At 31.2% G+C, this 14,517-nt stretch overlaps 1 protein-coding gene across 2 annotated transcripts in view; it reads right to left on the minus strand.

The window, feature by feature from the left end:
• The window catches only part of LOC123701307 (U8-agatoxin-Ao1a-like), a 43,028-nt gene extending 28,860 nt beyond the window's left edge, over positions 1-14,168 (minus strand). For both annotated transcript variants that reach the window (XM_045648734.1, XM_045648733.1), the window contains exon 1: positions 14,060-14,168. The gene's annotated coding sequence lies outside the window, so the exon portion shown is untranslated. The remainder of the gene's footprint in view (positions 1-14,059) is intronic.
• Positions 14,169-14,517: the final 349 nt, after the last annotated feature.

The raw sequence follows: 14,517 nt of genomic DNA on the forward strand, positions 1-14,517 counted from the left end.
TTTGGAACACTGAAAACCTTTTTCTTTAAAATTAAAAAATGAATATAAAACAAAGGATAAACGTATTTTTAATCTTACCTACTATTTTTACACAAAACGATATAATCATGGAGATAAATGACATACATTAAGGACTTTCTTAACCCACGGAAGCAAATTAAACCCGATATTTCATATGAACTTAACTGGGTAATTTATCTACGTTAGATAACTACCTATATCTATATATATATATATACCGCATATCTATATATATATACCGCTACCTATATCTATATACCGCATATTTTTCTTACAGTCAGAATGGAATATATAATTTCTGGCTTCATCACTAGAAATACCTTTTATTCTTCCAAATTTTAAAATACATATATATGCAAATATAAGTATTTTTTGCTTGCATTAAAATATGATCTTCATTTTGCCTGATCAATGTAGGTATGCTATTTTCATAAGGAGGCTTTAAAAAGAGCTTGAAAAAAAATTGCCGCTGAAAATATTGAAGATGCTAGAAAATCCATTTATTTCTGTTGATCTAGCACTCGGCTTGATCATTGACGAAGTTAAAACAAGCTCCCAATTTCAAGTTAGTACCAGAAACCTGCCCCTGTACGTCTTAAAGCAGTATTATTTCCAGGGTGGAAAAAAGACAGCACTATATAGGTCGTCTAGCGCCATCTCTCTCCCGCACTGGAAGTAATACTGCTACAAGACATCATTGTAACGGTCGCTATTGTTTGCTAAACAATGACTCTCAAGGACTAGAGTAGTACTTAAGTACGTTTGTCCCGGCTTCTATAAATTTTGGGATAGCATTCGTTTGAACGTGAATATTACGTAAAGGAATATTACGGATTGGAAAACGCATCTAGCTTATTGATCGTCGGTTCGTTGCTATGCAGTGGTATAGATAATAGAATGTTTCTAGGTTTTTAGAGGACAATGAGGAAATTTTTATCTAGAATATAACGAATATTAAGTATTATTTTATGGGATTCGTGTTTAGGTCTTCATTTTATAGAGCTGTAGTTTTGTACTATTAGACTAGTCAACTAGTGTTTTATTTTTTATGTGTGAATACTGAATATACCTATTTGTTTAATTGCTACTTAGTATTTGAAGAAATTTATACGTAACCTTCTTTCGTATTTTACCGACTCTTCGTCTTAAAGTAGAATAATGAATTATATAAGTATTAATAATTAACATTCGTGATTCGATTGATATATGTATAATAATAATAACTTCATGGATTGCACCATATTTGGTACCTACATTAATGAGAGTAAATCAAACATGCGTCGGGAAGGGAGCCAAAATCAAGAAGTTCAATTAAATCTTGTATGTAATATGCTAATAACAGGTCATTTGCATACTTTTAGCAGAATTTAATTAAAACTTAAAGCTGAATGTTTGTTCCAAGTTACATTTGTTTGTAGACATTAGAGAGATTGGAACAGGAATGGTAGATCTTGCCGGTTATAATGAAAATCGTCTAAGAGACTAATATCTTCCTTTGTTGAGAATTGTGAAATGCGGTTCAATATTTTCTAGTTTACGAAATATAAGTTAAAATTAAGACCAATAAACTTTTCTAAATACACAAAATATTTCGTTCATTATATTATCTTAAATTTGTGTGTAATTGAAGTTCAGTGGTCAGTTTAAATATTCCTAATACGGAACCAACACAGCGAATTAGAAAAAATAGCTTTCACGCAAAATGTGACCCTTTTAGTAGTTCCTAATGTGTCTATATATGACCTTAATTGCGGCCTAAGAGACTTCTCACTTTCTAAGTTATAACTCACACGAGCTGTCGAAATAATTTAGCATAAAAGTAACATCTGGTCCCAGAGCATTTTTACGTTTTCCCTTTAAAGTTCCGACCCTAGGGAGGTAATCCACTTTCAGCTGATTTTCCTAACACTAAGTAAATTTATGAAGAAACTGATACTCTTTTATGTATACGAAAATGGATATAAATTTTCGTAACGCTTATCAAAAGCTCATTCTGTAATGGAACACTTGAAACATTAAATATTAAAAGAATACCTAATAATAAAATAATAGAAAGCTATTAGCTATTACCGAAACCGTTATATTTTAATATCTCTATAAATATTATTTTACTTTTTTCCGAGATTTTAATCATTTAAAAAGGTAAGGTTATTGCTACATAAATTTCTTTTCATATATTCAGAATAGTAATAAATTTACTGAAGTGTATTTAAAAGAAAAAACAAAATAGACCTCTAGACATAGTAAAGGTTATATTAACTGAATAAAAATATATTTGTCTTTCTTTATCTTTGTGTTATCATAAAGTTGTGAGAAAATTCTTTACAATAGTAAATTTCTTAGAATCATTTTACGAGACAAAATTGAGATAAAATACAACACATTCACAGCTCATAACCCACGAATGCAAAGTAGGTGAAACAGTCTCAATGCGAGTATTATAGCAGGAAATACAAAAGTTCAGCTATATTGTTTTCAAAGTTATATTTTCAAATACAATTTGGCACGCACGCAAACTATCTCCATAACATAGTATAAAGAAAGAAGTAGGCTAACTCGCGGCGTTTAGGAGCGCACGGTACCTACCTAAACTCGCGAGGCACAGGGTTTTGTCACATTGATATTTTAAATAATTGTATATAATATACAAACACCGGTCGCTCACAGCAATAGCGCGGACGCACGACACCGGTCCCAGAGTTGGAACCGAGCGGCGTTGTGTGCGTGCGTCAAGCTTGCGTACGTACATAAACCGGGGGCATGGCCAAGCGTTCCTCGCGCAAACACGCTCATACAAACAGCGCGATGTACCTTTGTTCAAAATTACTTACTTCTCTCTTTATACTATGGCCATAGTCTCGTATAGTTTATATAAGTACGTGTATGTTTGACCTAAATAACCATATTGGTGGGTCAACTAACGTCGCCTTTAAACATGTCAAGCTCTACGAATTTTCGATAGAACTTAATTAACTCTTTACTTTAAAATACCGTTATAATTTTAGTGGCATAAATTAAAATGAGCACTCTATAACGTGATTAAATTGAGAACTGCGTTAGTGGAAAGTACTGTGAATATTTTATACGTCTACTTTAATATAACTTCATTCTAAATTAAAGTTTTTGAAGCGAATATTAATTCAATTTTTCAAAAGCGTTGATGAGTTGATTTTAAAAGGACTCTGGTATAATAAAGACGTTTACGTAATAGGATAGGATAGATATCAAATTAATACCAAAGATATTAATAATAACTTTGGTATTAATAAATTAAATATAACATTAAATATACAAGTTAAACACAACGTAGGTAATAATTAACAAACATATAAACATTAAGCTTATGTTAATAAAAATTGTACAATTTAAGTGTGACTTGTCAGTGTTTGGACAGTACCTTGTTCTGCCAAAAACTTGCTGCCAAATTACATTGAAGTCTTAACGATGTTAATAAAAGTTCACTTGCATTGCTGTTTCAAGTATTGACCTAACCTAGATGTACATTGTCATCTACAAACGAATCAACATTGTTTACACCATGCTTCAATTGTATCCAATCCGAGTCGATTGAATCAAGTAGTTTGAAGAGGGTAGCTTTGGTTGTAGGAAGGATCTTTGTTTATAAACTTTAGGCTATTGAAATCAGCGTCAAACCCAAGTCTTCTTAGGTCTAAATAAACTTTAAAACAATAAGAACTTAGACTAAAATTTGAATAGATGAAGTGCTGAATTCGTAGCGTAATTTTATTATTAGGTTTTGTTTTTGTACCTTATTTATATTGTCATATATTTGAAGTATTGTTTCAATCATTCTGTATTCGGAATACAATATAATTACATATTACTATAATTACATAGGTAGAAATAAGAAGGTACTGATGTGGTGACATTTCATTACCATATTATTCGTTGAATGACTGGATTCTCAGAATTTAACACGAAGTAAAATAAATAAAGAGTACCGTACACGTGTACAAAGAATTTAAACCTACATAGCGGTTTCTTTCAAATACATTCCAAGGCCCTTTATATGACGTTTGTGGAGGTGTGAATTTCATTATTTTTTTTCGGCATAGGTATTTATGTAATGGATTCCTGTGAACTGTTACATATAAATGTTTCTTTGATATAATTCTTTTGAAGATTGTAACTGAAAATAACGATATTTCCCGGTGGAGTAAAATATTATTATTTGGGTTAAAGAGAAAAAACTTTACCGATCATCGACTTGTTTGAATTTCTTATGTCACCACCGTGGATCAAATTCAATGAATACTGAGCAGGCGGATCAGAAAATTAAACATCGAATGTAAAAGTAATATGCGAAAGTTCATGAAAAATGGTTCATCAAAGCCGTATGAAATTAGGCACACGACTAAGATCCATTCCCATTAAAAAAATGGCTACTTTTTAACAAGCCGCGTGCTAAAACTAGACTTCTATATTTATATAGGAAAGTTAACGCGTTAACTACGCGTTACTACTCTATCCATCAACTTATGAACAACAATAAAAGTTGTATGTAGGTTATTGTGATATCTATTATTAGTTTGTGAAACTACACCTGGATAACAGTTTTATGATCGGATCGATCACACTGTATTTGAGTAGCGATTGGAGTGTTAAAGTGACGTCATACAATATGTTCTAACCATTATATTAAAAGTAAAGAGATGAAAGTATTTTTTTTGTCAAATATGTTTGTTGGGTCAACGGCTACCATTTAATATTGTATACTAGATTTCCGCCCGCGGCTTCGCCCGCGTTTGCAAAGGAAAACCCGCATAGTTCCCGTTCCCGTGGGATTTCCGGGATAAAAACTATCCTATGTGTTAATCCAAGTTACCCTCTATATGTGTGCTAAATTTCATTGTAATCGGTTCAGTAGTTTTTACGTGAAAGAGTAACAAACATCCATACATCCATACATCCATACATCCTTACAAACTTTCGCCTTTATAATATATATTAGATGTATATCAACATGTATATTGTGGAACTCTCATAAAAAGGAAGTACCTATAGACTTAAAAGTACTTTTAAAAAACATTAGCTGTCTTTGAAGTAAAAATTGGTCAAAATTTTTCCGCAGATCAAACAACTGGGTAACAATTTATTTTCTATTAAGGACCACGAGTACAACAAATAGACTCTAAAAGTTCAAAATTTTATCAGTCACAATATTTTATAAATATGTTCCTTAATAATGGAAGTTAAAGTACGTTAAAATAACATTGTGTGCCTTGTTAAAAATATCATGTTATTCGAAGATGTCCTTGATAGATAAAAGGATAGAAAAATTCGATACCTTGTATAGTAGCGGGAATGATCGCGATGTCGTGTAAATATGTGTATTATTTTCATAGTTTCTATGGTTTTTAATAGTTAGATTTGATGGTGTTGAGATTCTGTGGAATAAAATTTCAGTTCTGTGTTAACAATGGAAATCATAATTTAAGAAGTCCGTAGTTGAAAGCTTTTGCTGTTGTTGTATAGCTAACCACAGATAGTTTATACATATAATATAATTAGCTAACCTTCTGTTATAGTAGATAGTATATAAAAATGTTTTATTTATTTGTGTAACTATTTAAAATACACAAATTAGAATATATAAACGTTTGATATCGATATAATACTGTCTGTATCAAATTGCCGAGCAAAATAGTGTTATACTTTTGAGGTAAAGTTTACGAGTACTGCATATACCCAACTTTGTTCATAGAATATAGTTAATCAGCGTTTTATACAGCCAACTAGACGTAAGACTAGACTTTAGTTTCTCGAAGTACAACTTTGTAAACTTGCTAACAGTGATCTGTCAGAGGATTAAACCCGAGTTAAATCTATCCACTATAAACCACAGGAGAATTCTCTTGTTTATAACAGTTGGAGATTAATTAATTTTCGACTTTGTGCTCCACAACTTAAACTGCATTTTAACTTTGGTAATGAAGCTTGGAATTTAATTAATTTATTATAGAACATGTCGCTCTTTATTATTGAATTGTTAAATCATGGAAGATATAAATTCAAGAGCTTCGGCGGATTTTAAACGCAATTTATCAGTATACTGTACACTGTACAGTGTACAGCCTGACATCAATCGAATTTTCCCTAAAATACTGGCATTGTCGTTAAAAATACCCCTAATATATAGGTTCATACCAGTTCATACCCTTACAGCAATAGTAAAATCTTTAGATATTAGTAATGATATGTTCCTAATACCGTCAATATCCAATGAATTTTATTAATAATTAATTAATTGATTATTTAATTTTATTTTTATTTATTTTTTATTTTTATAAAGCTGTAAACGATTTCCAATTTTGCTCGTTACCTATCTTAAAACTCATTTACCAAAAGAAAAAGATAATTAAAAAATTTAATAAACCTCAATTATAATGCTAGTAAAACAACTTGAAGAACTGATGAGTTATAAAGGATTATCAACAGATGCTCATAAAGTGAGTAAAGCCAGCCACGTAATGGCCGAATGATATTGTTAAGATGGCGGACTGTTTAGTGTGTGACAGGGAATTATTTTATATGGAGGTATAATAAAGCCGCGCAGTTATTCCATATGAGTTATTTACTCATGTGCTTATGTTTTATGTGTTAAAATTTGAGTAATAAGTAGGTATCTAGTGGTATGATCCTGTCTGATACGATTATTAATTTCAAAAGTTTAATTTGAATGCCTAATATATTTTGGTACTTACTCATTTTATAACAATATTCTGGATAGATGTTTTAACAGAAATCATTTCTAATTCCTTCAAAAAGTCTTGAATATCTATTTTTTATGCAAAAGCAAGCAAAAAGGCAGATAAAAACTGATGTTAAAAGACATAGTGTTATTGTTTTAAAATAAATATGTTAACCACGTTTTTTAATAACAATTACATTCAATTTATGCTACCCATTAACGTTCTGAACCACCTTAACTAAAAACCCATACATTTCATTAAACTACTATCCTAAAACTCCAGTTAACCCTAAAACAATTATTCTTTACTTTCGAAAATTAAACCCGTACCTACATTCGGGCCAATGTTTTAACCATAAGAAGCCTAAAGGTCAGCCAATTACGACTTAAGGACACACGAAATAAGAGAACTAAATACATTAGTAAATAAATAATAGGGCTTGGCTGTATTAATTCCTACGAGCCCCCGGAGAAGTTGAATATAATTATTATATATTCGCTTTTCATTTATATTCATTGAGTAAACGAGTATCATAGTGATGTAGGCTTGTTATTGATATAGTATAATAGTAAATTTAATTTCTATTTAGAATGAGCCACTTGTTATCTCTGAGATATCTAAATTAATGTTTACCGAAATAATTGTAACTCAAATAATGAAAGCTTTCAACTATAGAACGTTCATAAATGTATTTAATTATAAATGAGTAAAGGGTGAATAAGATCAGGCGACACTGCGGGGAACACTTAGTATATTTAGTATTATAATGAACTTCAAATAGTGTGTGATAAGGTAAAACAACGAAGGCGCGGGCAATAAACTATATAATTTGTATTCATATATTCAAAACAGTTTTGGTGCAAAATAAAGCTTTTCATTTTTACTCAATTATTATCAACGATTTAGTAACAATGCTCACGAACTATCACCACAGAAAAGTTAATAGTACTGCTATGACAAAAAACATGTAAGGTTTAAAGACATTTATTCCCATTAAGACATAAAGTCACTTACATGAGAAACTTAAATTTTAAACATAGGTATTTATAAAAAATATCATTCGTTAGATAAAAATTTAGAGTAAGTTACATACTATAAACATAAGTTTAGGTTAGGTACTCATTCATTGCATTCAAAGTTTGAGCGTGTGGTCTTCCAGGATGTGTTTCGCTAATTGTTTTTTGAATACAATGAATGAGTTTACACTTTTTAATTTGCTTGGCAATCCGTTATAGAAACGTGCTCCTTCGTATGTTGCCGTTCGCCTTCCATAATTCGTTCGGATCTTCGGGAGGGCAAGATAGCTAGCTCGTCTATTAGGATAGTGGCGATTTGATGTTGAGAATATTATATTTGTATTTATGTTTTTATGTAGCGCTTTGTGGATGAACATACACGTATTATAAAAGTATAATTGTTTTAAATTCATTATTTTAGTATCGTCGTAGATTTTATTTGTAGAAGTTAAAAAAGGATATTTAAAAATGGTTTTAATAATTTTATTTTGTAAAATTTGTAGTGGCGCTAATTTATTTTTGTAAGCGCTACCCCATACTTCTATTAAATACATTAGGTGAGGTTTGACTAACGTGTTGTAGATGGTGTGGCGTAATTTATGAGGAATGCAAGAAGTGATATTACGCAGAGATCTAAGAAGTGCTGATAATTTATTTTTTAGGTGGTCGATGTGATAATTCCATTTTAGAGAGCTGTCGATTCGCAAACCTAGGTATTTCTCGTGGGTTTTATGTTCTAATACAACACCATTAATTTTAAGTGGAGCGTGTGGTGGAATAATTTTGTTCTGAGCTTTGAATTTAATATAACACGTTTTAGATATATTTATTGTTAGTAGATTGTATTGAAACCATTTATTTAATTTATTTAAATCATTTTGTGCTTGCTTTATCATGTCATGTATAGAGGGACCAAAATAAAACAGACAGGTGTCATCCGCATAAAGTGTTAGATGACCATTTAGTTTTAAATCTTGTAAATTATTAATATAAATTAAAAAAAGCAATGGGCCTAAAATCGAACCTTGTGGTATGCCACACGTAATTGGTAAGGGAATGCTATTGTAGTTATCTATTTTAACGATTTGTGATCGATTTTTTAAATATGATTTCAGCATGTCTAGTGCTTTACCAGTAATGTTAATGGATGCTAATTTCTTTATTAAAAGTTCGTGAGAAACGGTATCGAAGGCCTTTTGTAGGTCAATAAATACTCCCAAAACTAAATTTTTTGCGTCAATGTTCTGTTTTATTTTAGTAGTCAGGTCTATAGTCGCTGACAGAGTGTTACTTTTTGGCTTAAAACCGTATTGACGCACTGAAATAAAATTAAATGAGTCTAAATATTTTTCTAATCTCGTGTGTAAAATTTTCTCTAATATTTTTGACAACACTGGCAACACCGAAATTGGCCTATAGTTACCAGGTTCAAATTTTGAACCACTCTTATAGATAGGAGTTACCTTCGCTATTTTCAACGAATCCGGAAAACGTCCTTGACTTATAGCTTGGTTGAAACAATCGCTTAAGGTATGATTTAATTTTTCTTTAATGCATTTAATTGCTTTTGTGGTAATACCATCAAGACCTGTACTACAGTTTGAATTAAGGTTATTTATAATTTTTAAAATTTCATTAGGTGTACAGGGATCAAAAGTGGATAATTCGTACTTTTTTGATGGTGATTTAGGTAAGGTTGAGGAAGAGTTGGTTTGATATTGTAGGGGTATTAAATTTGCTAGACGAGATCCTATTGTAGAAAAATATTGATTAAATATCTGGCATATTTCATTTGGCTCGGTAATATATTCAGAATTTATAAGTAATTTAGTAGGTAAAGTACATTTTACAGTTTTGTTATTAGCTAATTTATTTACTAAAGTCCATAATTTCTTGGGTTTTTTTATATTCCTTGTAAATTCTTGGTAATAGTAAGAATCTTTTGTGTCTTGAATAAATTTTTTTACCTTTATTTTTTGAGTGTTAAATTTTATTTGAAGGTTTTTATTTTTAGGGTTGTTTTTTAGTTGAGACCATAATAAATTTCTTTCGTTAATTTCTGTTAAAATTGCTTTGTTTATCCAGTCTTTTCGGGGCAGATTTAGAAATTTAGTTTTAGTAATCTTACTTTTATCTATAATAGATTTAATTTTATTTTCTAATATTGTATAATCTTTGTTTATTTCAGTATCAACTATGGAGTCAGACAGGGATGATAATCTTTCGTAATTAATTGCTTTATATTGAGTTTTAACACTTTTTGGGGGTAAATATTTTTTTAATTCTACGTATATGTGCTTATGGTCGGAAATACATGAGTTTATTATTGCGAAATGAAAATTATCATTTTGAAGGTTCGTACTTACATGGTCAATGATAGATTTTTTTGAGGAGTCTCTTGTGCTGTATTTTTTAGTTAGTTTATTGAGTAATATATGTCCATTACACTTAAGAGTATATTTGTATAGTTTGGTATTTTTATCTTTTGTTAACAAGTCGATATTAAAATCTCCAAAAATAATAGCTCTGTGCCTTTGTTGTAATTGCGATTCATACACTTCAAGGAATTTTTGACAGTTAGTATAGCCCGGTTTATAGATAACGCCTACATCAATTTTACATCGTTCTAAACTTATCCATAAGTAATTGTTCCCTTCCTCGTATCGTGATTCAATAAGATTGTGTTTTAAATCGTTGTGGATGTATGCTGAGACTCCACCTCCTCTTGCGTCAGTCCGGTAGTTAAAATAATGTGTGTAATTATCAATATTTAATTCTGAAGCTTGCGCATCAGAATTTATCCAAGTTTCAGTAATTAGAATTACGTGGATAGGTTTTATTAATGAGCTCAGGATACATTTTACTTCATCTAGTTTACCTTTTTTTCTTATGCTTCGCGCATTGAAGTATATAAATCTAAGCCTGGATCGGGAGAGTTGCAAATTTTCATAGCTGTCTAGTATTTCGTAGGAGTTGATATTTTGGTTGTTTGTCTTTAAATTTATTTCTAGTTTTTTGACATAATTTTCTTTATAGTAGGCATTCCGTTAACGTATTTTATTGTGAGATCTGTTTCTCCTTCACCAATGCGACGGTTTAGTTCATCCTGTAAACTTTTAAGATATTTTTCCTGAGCTGGCGTTTGATCACTAAAAGCTTTAATATTGTTGGGTAGTTTATTTTTGTTACGTAGGATTATTTTAGCAGATTCAATTGTGTCATAGCAAACCTTTATTCTACGATTTTTCCCCGGTGAATACTTGCCAATTCTATATATCTTTACTGGCTTCGGTAGGTCTGAACTTATTAGCGAGGTAATTTTTAAAATTTCGTAGTTGTCTTTAGATATCCTCTCCTCTGAGTTATGATGAGATGTCGATTCTGGGAAACCAGCAAAAATTACATTTTTTTCGCGGCTTTTTCTGTCTCGTAGTTCCTTGATTAAGTGTTCATTTATATGTAGTTGATTTTTAGACGTAAAACCCGATGGATTGGATGACTGATTTATTGATTGAAGATTTAACTCCAGTGATTTTATTTTACTCTCACCCTGGTTGATCTGGGATTCTAATTGAGAAATAGTACTCTTCAATATGTTTTGTTCAGTAATTATCATACATGCTGATGACTTAATTTCATTGATTTGATTCGTATTTTGGCGAATTAAATTCAAGGATTGTTCGTTGGACGATTTAATTTCGGTAATTTGTGTTTTTACCTCAGAAATGTTTTCATGAATTTTGTTTATTATTTGTTCGTTTGAGCAAACATATTTTTCAAGTAATGTACTAATACGGCTCAACTCCGAGCGAATATCCTTCATATCATCACTACATCTGCAATCTTGTTCTAGCGGTTGTTTCCGTTTTCTGTAAGTGATTTGAGTATCAGTTGGCGTAGAACTCGTTGAAAACGAACTTAGCTTCGATAGATCGGGATGCGATCCACCGGCAGTACCCACTGCACCACTGCTGGTTAAACGTGTTGGCGATCTGCGTACACTCATATTTACTCCGCAATGGATAATTTGTGCACGAATATGAGTCGTTCTACGGTGCGTGCAGGACAAAAAATTGCAATTGTCTTGCTCCCGCTTGAAACGCTCGCTGTGTTTCGAACGTAAATTGAAATGATATAAATACCAAACACTAATTATGCAACTTGAATTCTTATTATCATGTAAATAATTATTAAAATCGCAAAGCACTTTATAGTAAAAAGTAATACACGTCTATTCTGATTCACTAACGAACGACGACTGTATGTACTAATAATATAGACCGTTTGTATGTTTGTTTAAACGCGCTAAATTTTCGTTACTTATGTACGTAATACCTTGATACCAATATTCGCACTACGGGTGCTACGGGCACATCCCGGGCGGAAAACGAGTGTTCAATAAACGAAAATGTGCGATCACCAAGCTTTTTAAGTTATGAGAGGAAACATACGTCATAAAATGAAATTTTTGAAATTATGCAAATCGAAACATTAAACTTTATCCTAAAATACAAAATTGTACCTACGCGTGAACATAATTTAGCAAAACAGAAGTGAACCCCCAGAGTATAACTCCAACCATATAATTGGATAGTTTTAATAATTACGAATTATCCACCTGGCTTACTACACTTTAATTAATTTTACTATATCCTGATTATAATGTAATTGCTAAAGTTTTGGACGTGTTTGTCAATCAAAATCTTATCAAATTGTCATTCTACATATTTGGTATAGGGGCATACCAATATCAAAATAACTTAAATCATGATTAATTTTATCTATAGTTAGCAATTGTTACCGTTATAAATACGATCCAACCCTATATTTAAACGAGATGAAATAATGAATTTGTACATTGTACATATTATGATTTACATGCTTACAATTTAACGCTATTAAACAATTTTTCGGTGGATTATTATTTGGTAGATTATAACTGTTTCAATGGGCCTTGGATATTATGATGTATTCGGTTTATTTAAATACTACATAGAAATAGGAGTCTGTCGGCTCGCCTCCTGCACCTTAACGTTTGGGAAAAGTAAATTCTCGGCATAATACATAACTGCAATATAATTTCATTATAAACTAAAGAAAAAAATGCGTTGAATTGCAAACACATGTCGCAATTTTTCAACAGCTTGCATTCTCGCGAGTTAGTTTTTAATGTAACGATTTTTACAATATTACGGCGACATACTTAACGTTTTTTGTCAATATAATGGATATCTAAGCCGTATTAGCCTACAAAATATTCTGGTATCATTTCCAATATTTATGTATTCCACGTTTATTGCAAAACAAACCTTGACCTCAATAATATCTTGTTCCATTTCTTTGATATTTCTTCTTATTTGAAATCTGAATATTATAAGGATATTATTATTTGCTTTTAAAGATGGAGAATCAATTGATATTACTTTTATTTGTGAAAATGCTGATGGAGGAGCGATAGGTAGGCGCATGTATCATGTGACACTTTTTATATAGGTAATAAATAATATAATTAGTCAATCTAATATATAAAAATCAATGCCACTTTTCGTTGTAATTCCATAACTCGAGAACGGCTGAACCGATTTCGATAATTCTTTTTTTATTATATTCCTTGAAGTACGAGGATGGTTCTTATGTAGAGAAAACGTAAACATGTACCACGGGCGAAGCCGGGGCGGACCGCTAGTTTTTTATAAAACAAGAATCGCTGATTTCGCCTACAAATATTTTACATAAAAGTTGTAAAATTACGCCTTATATTAGCTATATTTACATGAAAATAAAAATACGCTAAATGCTTCCTTAGGTCAAAAAAAAATGAAGGCATAAAGTGTATCAGTATTTTAGCCGAATAAATAAATATTTTCTATTTTTTCTAAATAGATTTTATAAAACCTACACTGAAAAGACGACATTTAAACAACAGGTTTTTGTATGAGCCGTAAAAACATGTAAAAAGCTTTATAAAAACTTAGGATATAATTTCATTACTCAGAACATGGTCCTTCTAATTATTATTCATAACAGCAATCGTGAAATTAAAATATCAAATTCAGCGTTGTCACATAATTCATTAACGTAATATAATGCAATATTTTTTATTCAATTTATTTTTCGTGCAATAAAATTAAAACAGTAATTATCTTTTTATCAATCCATTTTTGAACACGTCGTAAAAGTTAAAATTTAATAAAACTTCACCATTCCAAATTCAAATTTCAAACTCACCGGACAGGCACACACACAGATAAAAAATAAATTATATTCTAATTCCACATTTAAAATTAAGAACACTAAAAAAATACATACGCGCGCGGTCGTAGTCGAACGGTGTATTTGACGCCACCCCGCCTAGTCGGGTGGCGGTTCAGAGCGCGAATGAATGCAGGAGCCGTACGGTCGCCCTTATACGTGCGCCCTCAACCCCGACGAGATACCGTGGATGGAATTATATAGAGCTGATACAACGTACACAAAACACGTTTTATAAGGGAATTGTTTATAATAACACTCAATACTTAACGACTCATTCTTTACAATGCTAAGTACCACTTCTCTTTAGGTGCTGAATCAATTTCCGTGCTGTTAGTGTAGTGTGTTAAAATTTTAATCATTGTTAATAACAACTCTATATAATTAGAACCGCTGTCGTCCCTGTCACACAGCGGCGGTTGTCAACAAAATGTTATTAGTCGTCCACGCCCGCGCGGAAAAATGCGAAGGAAACGAATGTTAACCTCTGAATTGCAAATTCTCAAACTGCATAA

Source organism: Colias croceus, chromosome 21 (assembly GCF_905220415.1).
Source record: "Colias croceus chromosome 21, ilColCroc2.1".
Taxonomy (NCBI): Eukaryota; Metazoa; Arthropoda; class Insecta; order Lepidoptera; family Pieridae; genus Colias; species Colias croceus.